Consider the following 11,766-nt stretch of genomic DNA (forward strand, 5'->3'; position numbering starts at 1 on the left):
GAGCACTGGCTGCTCTTCCAGAGGTCCTGAGTTCAATTCCCAGCAACCACATGGTGGCTCACATATCTGCTGCCCTCTTCTGGTGTGCAGAGCAGAAGGCCAGATATAGCCACTGTCGAAGGCCAAGGAATACCTACAGGTCAGAAGGGAAAGGAATCTGATAGATTTTCTGTACCTGGATAATAGGTTTTTCCTCTAACCTAGTAATCCAGATCAAGCCAGATTAAAAAGTAAAAAACTAGCTTTATTTGGTCAAAGCACTGCCGGGTGACCCTCCAGCCCCCAGAGGTCAAGGTGGGGAAAGGGGGCAGGAGAAAAATCACATGGTCAATTTAAAGCAGGTGTTTGTGTACCCTGTAGTTGAGGGATGATGACATGTCTGTCCGTGTGTGGTACACTTTCGGGCGGGGTCTTGAGCAGCTAGCAGCTTGGGGAGGGGGAGCTGGGTGGTTTTTCTGAGAGGACAGGGTTTGGAGAGGCAGGAATGGATCCCAGCTGGAGATCTCAGCTGGAATTCCAGATTCCTGGCAGTCGGAAGCCAAGTAACACCTATAGCTCTGAAGGGAAAGGTATCCAGGCACAAGGGTGTGGCTTTTGTAGTAAAAGTAAACAAAGCCTGGAGCTCCATAGTGACACTTACTCGGTGGGAGGGGAAAGACTAGTGGTTAGAGCAGGTTGAGGAGCACACAGCTGGAGAAGTGCAGGTGTCTTAGTGAGCAGAACTGCCCAGGTGGTGGGTGGGGTCTTGAAGAGCGTTGCAGGGCGTACTTCCATGCATGGGCAGGCCAAAGGGAGCAGAAGAGTCTTCTTTAGAAGGTCAGAGATAAGAGGCTTAAGTCCCCTGAGGCTGTGGAGAGAGTGGGTATTGAGCCTGGGTGATATATTTACTGGGGTCTGACAAGGAGGGAGAGCTGTCACCCTACCTCGACAATAGGGGAACAAGAAGATGTGGGTCCCTAGAACTCCGTCAGGACTAGACAGGTGGCCCCCGTGTCCAGAAGGGAGAGATAGATCTCCCTGATACTGTGATGTGTACCTGAGGCTCCCAGTGAGAGATGGCAGTGGCCAGGCCAAAGGAGCCCGGGCCCCCTCAGTCATCCATGGCCAGATCTAGGAGGCTGGCTGAAAGGTCATCTGGGCTTGATGTTCCCACGCCTCGAGGGACATGAGGGCAATCAACACCCCACTGGCCTTCTTGATGGCATCTTGGACATGGTCTGGGTGGTTTATGAGGGATCAACAGGCCAGGGGCCCAGTGATCCTCCTTACGGCAACAAGGACCTGGAGGTTCTCAGGCTTTGGGAGGTCAGAGAGCCTGGGCAGTTGCTGTGGACAGTGGAAAGGTCTTCACTAGCATCAGGAATTTTTGTTTTGGGGCTTTTTCATCTCTTCCATGGTACCTTAAAGGCACTACTAAGACTTCCTTCTGTGGAGTTGGGTGCTTTCTCTAGATGTTTAAGTTTGGCCCTAATATCAGGGAAACTCGGGGAAGAAGTAGGTCATAGGAGTTGTTTTCCATCTGGGGTCTCGGGATCCAGACTGGTATGTTGTAAGAGGGCTTTTGTGAGGCGGTGTAAGAATTGAGATGGGTTATCGTGTTTGTCCTGAATGACCTCTTGGATTTTCTCATTGTTTCCCTCTTTAAGGGTGGCCAGCCAGGAGGCAGATTACAAACTGATCCCTAGCAAGGATCCCTGGGGTATTGTAATTTCATTCAGGGTCCTGCTCAGGGAGTGCTTTAGCTCTGACTGCGTGGGCAGCCTGTCACTGAGAAGGGACAAAGGGAAACCAGAGAGGCTGGAGAGGAAGAGAAGAGAATGTGGGTGGAGGCTTGTTACTGTGATTGAAAAGAGTGGGAGAAACATCTGCTCTGGGCCTCACAGCTGGAGGAGTTGTTTTTCCTTAGATGGCTTATGTCATGTGGTCACTTTTATCAAGATGGGAGTGAGGTCACACGGCAGAGTCCATCCTTTCCAACACCAGCAAAGATGGCTGTCAGTCATGTGGCCACCTCCATCCCAGCGGGGGACAGCAGCCAAGGTGGCAGGAAGCCACGTGTCTCCTATACTTATGTATAGATTTTTAACTACCAACCCTGGTGTTATGAGTCTTAAATTAACCCTTTTGTTACAGAGTTTACAGGGTTTTAATCAGACCCAATATGCTTACAAATCTTGAGGTACAGGATGTTCACACAATAGTTTTACAAATCTTGAGATAAGATTTATACCTTATAAAAAGTTTTAGGGTTAAACCCAAACCACAGGAGTATGAGATGAGTAGCAATGGTCCCCACTGGGAACGGTCCGTCCCTTTGTTTTGTTTTGCTCTCCTCTCTCTGTCACACAGCAGGTGGCTCTCCTGATATGGGACAGAGATTTTGGAGGAAACCTCAAACAAGCATGCTTGGGTCTAGAGGAGGGGGAGCCACACCCTAACTCTAGAGCCAGCTTTTAATTGAAGTGGGACAGCATAAAACAACGGTCCAATGCCACTCGTACCTAAAACGACACCTGAATCCCCGTAAAACTGAATCTAGTAAGCTGAGAACAGAGAAGGCTTAGGGAGGAAAATTTCGAGTCCTGGCTATTGACAGAGGATGGGGCAGGAGGAAGCTGGGAGAAGCACCAGCCAGCGAGGAGTGTGTGTGTGTGTGGGGTGTGTGTGTGTGTGTGCAGGGTGTGTGCAGGGCATGTGCGGGGCGTGTGCACGCTGCAGCTGGCCTACACCTTTGCTTTCTCCCCCTCCTCCTGGGTCTCCCTCTTCATTCCCACTTTGCAACAAACTTAGAGATACATCTCTGGTAACTTAAAAGACAGGACATTTACACAGTGTGTGTGTGTGTGTGTGTGTGTGTGTGTGTGTGTGTGTGTGTGTGAAGGGAGGGAAGACTAGACAAAAACAAACAGGGCTTGGAGCAGAGAAACACAGAATGGGGAATCTCTTTCCATTTCCCCAGTCGCTCACAGGGTTTGTAAAGGCCCCAAATGCTATTAGGATCTAAGGTGCCATTAGGTGGCCCTTTGGATTGATTATCTAAGGGGTACTGAAGCCACATTTGATTGCAAAAGTGAATAAATTTCGGTCCTTTAGGTTGGGTGTCAGTGGAGAGGCTGGAGGTTTTCTAAGAGGCATTCTAAGGAGGAATGAGAGGGTCTAGAAGACTTGTTCCCATGGATGAGAGAAAGGGAAAATGTAGTTGTGGGGGCTCAGAAAGGACTGAATGAGGACCATGCCATTCAGTGGGTCATCACCACACTCACCAGGGGTCAGGGGTTTAGCCTGGCTAAGCCAGCAGAGAGACTTGGTGCCTGGTGCCTGGGCTTTTGTAGAGGCAAGAAGCAAGAACGAAAACTGAGCTCTAGGAGGAGAGGTCTCATCCACAGGGAAGGGTCAGGGAATGGGGTCACAAAAGCCACAGGGTCTAAAGGAGCTGTGGGGCTTTGGGCAGCTGGGGAAGGTGGGAGAAGAGGGCCGGAAGGGGTGCACTAGCTTGGTTCAGCCTAAGGAAACTGCAGGATTGCAGCTTCAAGAGGGGTGGGATGGGGTCAGGTGAAGAGGGCCGACCATGGCTGAGGGTACCTCTACCTCCAAGAGCACCAAGCATGTACCGACACTCAACGGTCACTTCCTCAGACTCAGGGAAACATTTACACTGACCAAAATGGAAACTTACCTAATTGCTGCTGGTGGATGGGGTGCTGAGTGATGATGAGCCAGAAGGTGAGTCTGCTATGGGTGGAGATGAGGACTAGGATCCCAGCGCAGCTTAGATCATGAGGGGAGATGCAGGCATTAGGAGAGCCTGTCCAGAGTTACAGCTCGGATGGAAAGGTATCCTGGCGACTGGGAGCCAAGAAATACCACTGCACAACAAACCTCACCCAAGAGATTTATTGGGAGGGAAAAACCCAGGAAGGTGGCTGCCTCTGCTCAGGTAAGGAACGGCAGAGAACCGAATGGGATACAGGACTTACAGGGAGTTACTTAGGAAGGAGGGGGCACTTTTCAAGGTGGAACTTGCCAGGGTGCAGATTGGTAGAATTTCATGTCCCAAGATTGGGCTTTTTATTGTGTAGGGTGGGGGCAGGGTCCAGCAGTTAGGGCAGTTAGAGTATTATGTGGGTGGGACCCGGCAGCAAGAGGCCCTGGGGGGAGGGGCCTGGCCACTAGTGTGGCTCAAGGGGCTTACAGTTTACCCTAGATACAATGGTTGTACTAATTTTTCCTCTACATATATCCATAAAAGAAGGGGCTGCAGAATAAGAATAAGGAGCTGGAGAGGTGGCTTAGCCGTTAAGAGCATGTAGTGCTGTTGTTGTAGGGACTGGGGTTCCGGTCCCAGCACCAGCTCACAATTGCCCATACCTCCAGCTCCAGAGGATTCGGCTCCTTCTGGCACCACTGGCACCTGCAAGCATATACAGAAGCGCCCCTCTCCATATAATCTAAAAAATACAAATAAAATCTTTTAAAAGAAAGTCAATATCATCTATAATTCCAACAAGTTAGAAAATAACTGTTATCGCTGCCACCCATGCTTTCATGGCTTATGTCTAGTGATAGTTTTGCACGTGAATATTTGTATTTACCTCTAATAGTATCATATCACAAACACTGTCCCATTTAAAGATGCTGTTTTGCTGGCTGTGAAGGACCTAAAAGAATGCTCGCTAGAGAACTGTAAATGATAACCATGATAACACGCACTTCACACCCACTAGGACAGATTGGAATCTGAAGAGTAACAAGCGTTGACGAGGACGGATGTGGAGTTGTTGGGGCCCTCCTACATTCCTGGTGGGAATACAGAATGGTGCAGCCGCATGGAAAGCAGCTCAGAACTTCATATGGGAAGCAAAGGCACATTTTTACATGATCTTGCAGCCTCATTAGGCGTGCGTTTAACACAGTGAAAATAGGTGCTTGGACATAAATGTGCACAGGAGTGTTCACTGGAGCCCTGGGTTGATTAGGCTTCACACCGTTGCTACCAAACACCTGGCAGAAGCAACCCAAGGGAAGAGTTACGTGTTTCCAGTCCATCATCGCGGGCAGGGCATGGGAATGGGAGCGTGTTAGCATGGCCTGCATGGAAGCTGAGACCTGGTCTGGAACCAACATCAGGCCTAATCTCCGAAGGCTGGTAATTCATGATTTACTGTTGCCAGCCAGGTTCCATGTGTAACACAAATCATAATTGGTCTTAATATTAAGATCCCAGAGCCAGAATTCAGGGTAAATGCTGAAAGACCAGAGAGACAAAGGAGCAAGCCACAGCCACCTCTTACCTCGCCAACTCCTCAGTCTGAAAAGGGGGCTGAGCTCCTGTTGTAAGGGTATATGGTGGCACTGGTGGCTGGCCGCGGCTACCGCGTGGAAAGGTCACAGTCACAACAGAACCCAGTGATACCTTTTAGAGCTTTATTAGGAGAAGGAGAGAGAGAGACAGAGACAGAGACAGAGACAGAGACAGAGAGACAGAGCACGCAGAGAGAGAGAGATGCAGAAAGAGAGCGTCAGAGTGCATGTCAGGCCTTTTAGGCTGGGACGAAGTCCCCTGCTGGTGATGTAATATGGTGCCGAGCTGCCCATATACAGAATTCTGACACCTGTCTCTACCCGCCTTATATTCCTCTCTCCGCCCAGCCATATCACTTTCTATTTCCTCCTCCCTAGTGCTGGGATTAAAGGCATGAGATCCCAAGTGCTGTGATTAAAGGTGTGTGCCACCACTGCCTGGCTCTGCACTCTGATCTCCAAGTAAGCTTTATTTGTTAGAGCACAGACAAAATATCACCACATCCATGTCCTAAAAGATCCCTTGTCTTCAAGGTAGTACCACAAGTTGAAGACCAAGTGTTCAAATCATGAGCCTCCTGGGGCATTTCAGATTCATACATTAACAAAGGCGCTCTTAGCCCCTGTGCGGCAGCAGGCTCTTCTTGCACTACATGGGACCTTGGACCAGCTCTGAGTAGATCAAAGACCTATGCCACTCTCTCTGTCTAACCAAATACTGCTGTCACACCTCGAGACTTTGTGATGTGCATGCTCATGTATCACATGAATCAGCACAGGTTGTCTCCGGAACTGAACCTGGTGTAGCATCCGAATCAGGCCAGTCTAATGTGAAGGAAACGGCAAACGCTGGGCCAAGTGCTCCCTCTATGCATAAGTGCCAGAAACTTAGCTCAAAAGGTGAGCATGCTTGATAACTGTAGACCCCAAGGGAAGAAAAATAAAAAACAAAACAAAACAAAACAGGAAACAGCCATGCAGGCTGCTCAGGGTCCATGTTTGTGTATGTGCTAGTTGGTTAGCACCCCAGTGAGGACACGGTGCCTGACCAGGTCTTCTCCTGCAACTCCTTTCCTCCCCTCTACCTTCTCATTCTAGTCATGACTGCCTGGTAGTCTGATGCAGCCAACCAGAATGCATGTAGCCATATATGGGAGACAAAAAGCCAAAAACACACAGAAGTCTCAACTTTGCTACATTTGAGGCTCTAGCTGTTTGGGTAATAGCCCATGAGAAACCTGCTGACCTAATAAACTGCTCCCTGGTGAAAAGAAACCTAGGGGTACTGTCTCTTGGGATGGAAATCCGGCTTTGTAATGACTTCCAGGGTATGATCCAAAGCCATAGCATAAACTGTAGCAGGAGCCAGATACAGAATGAGAGTCAGATCCAGATGCATACTTGGAGCAAGAGTTGGCCCCAGACACTGGCTCAGAATATCCTTCAGGCGCAAAGAGGACAGGGAAGAGACTGCTCTCTGGAGATCAGCTCTAAGCCTTATAGAAGCTGGGAAGAGCATGAGCCATGCCAAGGGGAATCTAGCTGTCAGGGGCCTGCTGTTTCAGTGAGCAGTACATATGTGGGTGGACTGGGAATAGAGATTTGTGCCCTTATCCCCAGTCTCAAAGGACCACAGCTGTCAGCAGGGCAGTGGTGGTGCACACCTTTAGTCTCAGCAATGGGAAGCAGAGCCAGGAGGATCTCTATGAGTTCCAGACCAGCCTGTTCTACAGAGTGAGTTCCAGAACAGCCAGGGCTACAAAGAAACCCTGTCTTGAAAAGTGGAGGGAAAAAAAAAGGACCACAGCTATCAACCTAGACTAATACACCCAGTAAAAATACCTGCTGTGACTGAGGGAGAAAAATCTTTTGAGATAAAGTCAGGGTGAGGGATATATTTATTGATTTTTTTTTTAAACTGTGAGTGGTGGCACACTTTTAAAGCCCTGAACTTAAGAGGCAGGTGAATCTCTGAGTTCAACCCAGCCTCGTTTATATAGCAAATTCCAGGCCAACTAGAGTTAAAATTTAAAAACAATATATTTATTTATAATTGTGTGTGTGTGTGTGTGTGTGTGTGTGTGTGTGTGTGTGTGTGTGTGTACATGAACAGAAAAGAAAAGAAATAAGAGATGAAGTTGGGAAGGGGATGTGCTGGTAGAGTAAAGGCAGGCACTTGGAAGGGTTTGGAGGAGGTAGATATGATCACATCTCATTATACATGTGTGAATGTCTCAAGAATAAAGAAAAACTTTTTTTTGTTTGTTTTTTGAGACAGGGTTTCTCTGTATAGCTTTGTGCCTTTCCTGGATCTCGCTCTGTAGAGTTGTAGGCTGGCCTAAAACTCACAAAGATCAGCCTGCCTCTGCCTCTCAAGTGTGGGATTAAAGACGTCTGCCACCACCGCCAGGCTAAGAAAAACTTTTTAAAAAGAAATTACATATAAAAGGTTGGTTTGTGTCTTAGGTTTTCTATTGCTGTAAAGAGACACCATGACCATGGCAACCCTTATAAAGGAAAACATTTAATTGGGTGGCTTACAGTTTAGAGGCTTAGTCCATTATCATCATGGTAGGACACAGCAGTGTGTGGGTAAAAGCTGAGAATTCTGAATCTTGTTCTTCAGGCAGCAGGAAGTAGACTGTGACACTGAGCATAGCTTGAGCATAGAAGACCTCAAAGGCCACCCTCACAGTGACACACTTCCTTCAACAAGGCCATATGTACTCCAATAAGGCCACACCTCCAAATAGTGCCACTCCTTTGGGGGGCCATTTTCTTTCAAAACACCACAGTTTGTTTGTTTGTTTTTGAAGATGAGTTGGAGAGAGAACATTGTGGTGGAAAGAATCTGGAAGGAGTTAATTAGTTAGGTGAGGCTGGACTTAATCAAAATACATTGTATACCGCATGAAATTCTTAAAGAATAAATAAAATATATTTAAAAATTAGAGGGGCTGGAGAGATGGCTCAGAGGTTAAGAGCACTGACTGCTCTTCCAGAGGTCCTGAGTTCAATTCCCAGCAACCACATGGTGGCTTACAACCATCTGTAATGAGATCTGGCGCCCTCTTCTGTATACTAAATAAATAAATCTTAAAAAAAATACTACATTAAAAAAAAAAAAAAGAAAAAAATTAGAGGCTGGGGCTAGAGAGATGATGCAGTGGTTAAGAAAGCTTGCTGCTCTCCCAGGGGACCTGAGTTTGGTTCTGAGCATCCACATAGCATGGTTCACAACTGCCTGTAACTCCAGCTCCAGGGAATATGACACCCTCTTCAGGTCTCTGCAAGTACCTCCGCTCCACACATAAGGGGTGTGTGTGTGTGTGTGTGTGTGTGTGTGTGTGTGTGCACCAACACCCCCCCCCCACACACATACATGGGGTGGGGGAGATAAAAATAAGTCTTAAAAGAAATTAGATACTGTGAGTTGTAAGCATGAGGGGATGGGGGAATAGCTGAGCCTGTGAACTCTCCTCTTTCCTGGAGTTCACACTGTTGCTCAGTTTGTGTTGGAAAAGTGTCTGATGTTATTTTTGGTGACTGTTTTCCCTCCTTCCGTACCTGACGCCTCTGGTGTCTGGACTTAACTTTGCATTCTGGGCTGAGCAGATCTCTGGGACTCCTCACTCCCCAGACCACCCTCAGGATGGCTGTGGGAGCTGTAGGGAGTCTCCCCTCTGTGTTGGGAGTGTGAAAAGCAGCCGGGGTCCTGAGAATGGCGAGGCAGAGGCTCTGCCTTTGTATTTTCAAGGCTTCCTGTGAATTAATCACCGGGCTGGATGAATGCTGATGTAGGCATCATGTGCATCTCTGGAACCTTAGTGTTTCTACAGCAGAGCTAGACAGAACTCTAACAACTGAATTAGATAGGCCCTCTGGTCTCTGGCTGGAAGCTATGAAACTCCAGGGCGATTCTCACTTGACAAGATTTGTTCGGCTTTCAATCTAAGGGTGAGCCTCTCCTTAAGCTTTTTATCAGCCTGAGTCAGCTTCCTGATACCTGCACCTTTCTGGGCAGGAGCAAGGAGAGAGCCAGGCATTATAGTTAACTATGAAAGAAGCCAATTGATAAAAAACAAAACAACACAAAAACAAACAAACAAGACCTTGAAACTCCCCAAACTGAGACAAGGACATGATTTCCAAGAAGGAATGCTTATGTAAATGATCTGTAACCACCCCCTGGCCGAAGACCACTAGCACTTCTAACCTTTCAGTTCTCTGGCCCACTTCCACATTCAGTAGTGCTCTCTTTCTTGATAAATTGTCTGTATTTCTGCCATGCGTCCAAATGCCCCAGGTCCAACTCTTTGCTCTGGGACATCAGAATCTGGAGATCTGACCAGGTGCTTTCTGGACTCTGATCTGCATCTGTAATCCTCCAGGTTCTCTGGGTGTGTTACAGGGTGGGGTCCCTGGCACAGCTTCTAATCCACAATTTCTAGAGTTGATTTCTGTATGCATATCAGGAAATAGTTCCCTTTGAACAGAATGTCTACCAGTCACATACAAAATAGAACCTTCCCTTGGTCTCACTTAAAAAAACAAATAAAGACAATTTCTTTTTGTTATTTGAGAATTTCATATATACGTTTATATTTTCAAAAAGCCACCCTCATTTCCTTCCCTCCAATTACTCCCCAATACCCTCCCACTTTTATGTTATCTTTTTTAAACCCAATGAGTCTACTTAATGTTGGTAGTACCTACATAGGTGTAGTGCCATCTAATACTGGAGATGAGTAGACTTTTAGGACCACATTCCTGAAGAAAATTGACTCTTTTTTTCCAGTAGTCTTTACCTGTCAATAGCTTCTCAGCTGGAAGTGGGACTTTAGAGCCCCTCCCCATCCATGCTAGGATTTCCTCTGACTTGATTTTGTGCAGATCTTGTGCATGAGGTCACAGTTGTGGTGAATGAAAGGATGAATGGTGCTGGTTGGTCGGCGGAAGAGTCATGGCCACAGCAGAACCCAATATTAGTTTTTAGAGCTTTAATGGAGGGAAAGCAGGGGGAAGAGCCAGGCCTGGTGGAGGGAACAGAGCAGGGACAGAGAGAGGAAACACAGGAAGAGAAACAGGGAGAGAAACAGGGAGAGAGAGAGAGAGAGAACGTGGGGGTCACTGTGTGGCTTTTTTTTTTTTTTAAAGATTTATTTATTTATTATGTATACAGTATTCTGCCTCCATGTATGTCTACAGGCCAGAAGAGGGCACCAGATCTCATTACAGATGGTCATGAGCCACCATGTGGTTGCTGGGAATTGAACTCAGGACCTCTGGAAGAGCAGTCAGTACTCTTAACCTCTGAGCCATCTCTCCAGTCCCACTGTGTGGCTTTTTAAGGCCGGGACACAGTCACTTGATGATGATGTAAGGTGCCAGACAAGACCCTGAGCTGTGCATATACAGAATCCTAACATTCTAGACTTCTGCTTATTATAAAAAGCAAGTAAATAGGAACAGGAGCATCGTTTCTCCCGGAAAACTGCTTCCAGCTGACTTGGTGGGCGTCAATTGGCTCTTAGGGGGAATAGGGAAGGGGGGGGGTCTTCCGAGGTAGACAGGTATTGTGGGATGATGGACTGTCTGTTGTCCATTGCTCTGGAGCTGTGCATCCCTCTTGGCTTGGCACCCTGGCTGCTTTTGTATCTAACAGGATGCTGATGAGACAGGAAAGGCCTGAAGTAGATCCTACCTGTCCAGATGGATTTAAGCTAGTTTCTGGAGCTTGGGAAAAAAATTGAACATGTTAATAAGCAGCCATGAGAAAATTAGTGACCTTTTGTGGTGTTTAGTACTCTGCTTGTATTGGTTAGTGTTAATGGGAGAGAGACAGAGAGATTGGAACATGTTAAGCTTTATCAGATACAGATTATTTAAGGTACCTGTTTCCTTTATAGGTTTGGCATCCAGGAGACAGGTGATCAATTGTTGAGAGCATTTAACAGTAATAGATGTTTATATTAAAGTCTGTTTTTTTTTTTGTTTGTTTTTTTTTTTTTTTTTTTTGGTTTTTCAAGAGAGGGTTTCTCTGTGTAGCTTTGCGCCTTTTCCTGGAACTCACTTGGTAGTCCAGGCTGGCCTCGAACTCACAGAGATCCACCTGGCTCTGCCTCCCGAGTGCTGGGATTAAAGGCGTGCACCACCACCGCCCGGCTCTAAAGTCTGTTTTTGTAGATCCCAGATTAAAGTCTGTTTTTGTAGAGGCCAGACAATTTTGGGTCTGGGGGTATAAATGCCTTTTAGCTGTTACAGTTTCTTACTTGATTATCTCTGGACTCCAGTTCTGTAGGGATCCTGTACCATTAGCTGAGCAGTGAGTTAGAACAGGGAACTGGGAAGAGAAAAGCTTGTGGTGCATGAGAACTTATTTCTTTGGAATTAGGGTCAAGGCAGAGAGCAGGGCCCTGCAATCACAGGTGGGTGGGTCTGGAATGAGGCACATGGAAGGGAGCA

This window comes from Peromyscus leucopus, chromosome 22 (assembly GCF_004664715.2).
Source record: "Peromyscus leucopus breed LL Stock chromosome 22, UCI_PerLeu_2.1, whole genome shotgun sequence".
In the NCBI taxonomy this organism is placed as follows: domain Eukaryota; kingdom Metazoa; phylum Chordata; class Mammalia; order Rodentia; family Cricetidae; genus Peromyscus; species Peromyscus leucopus.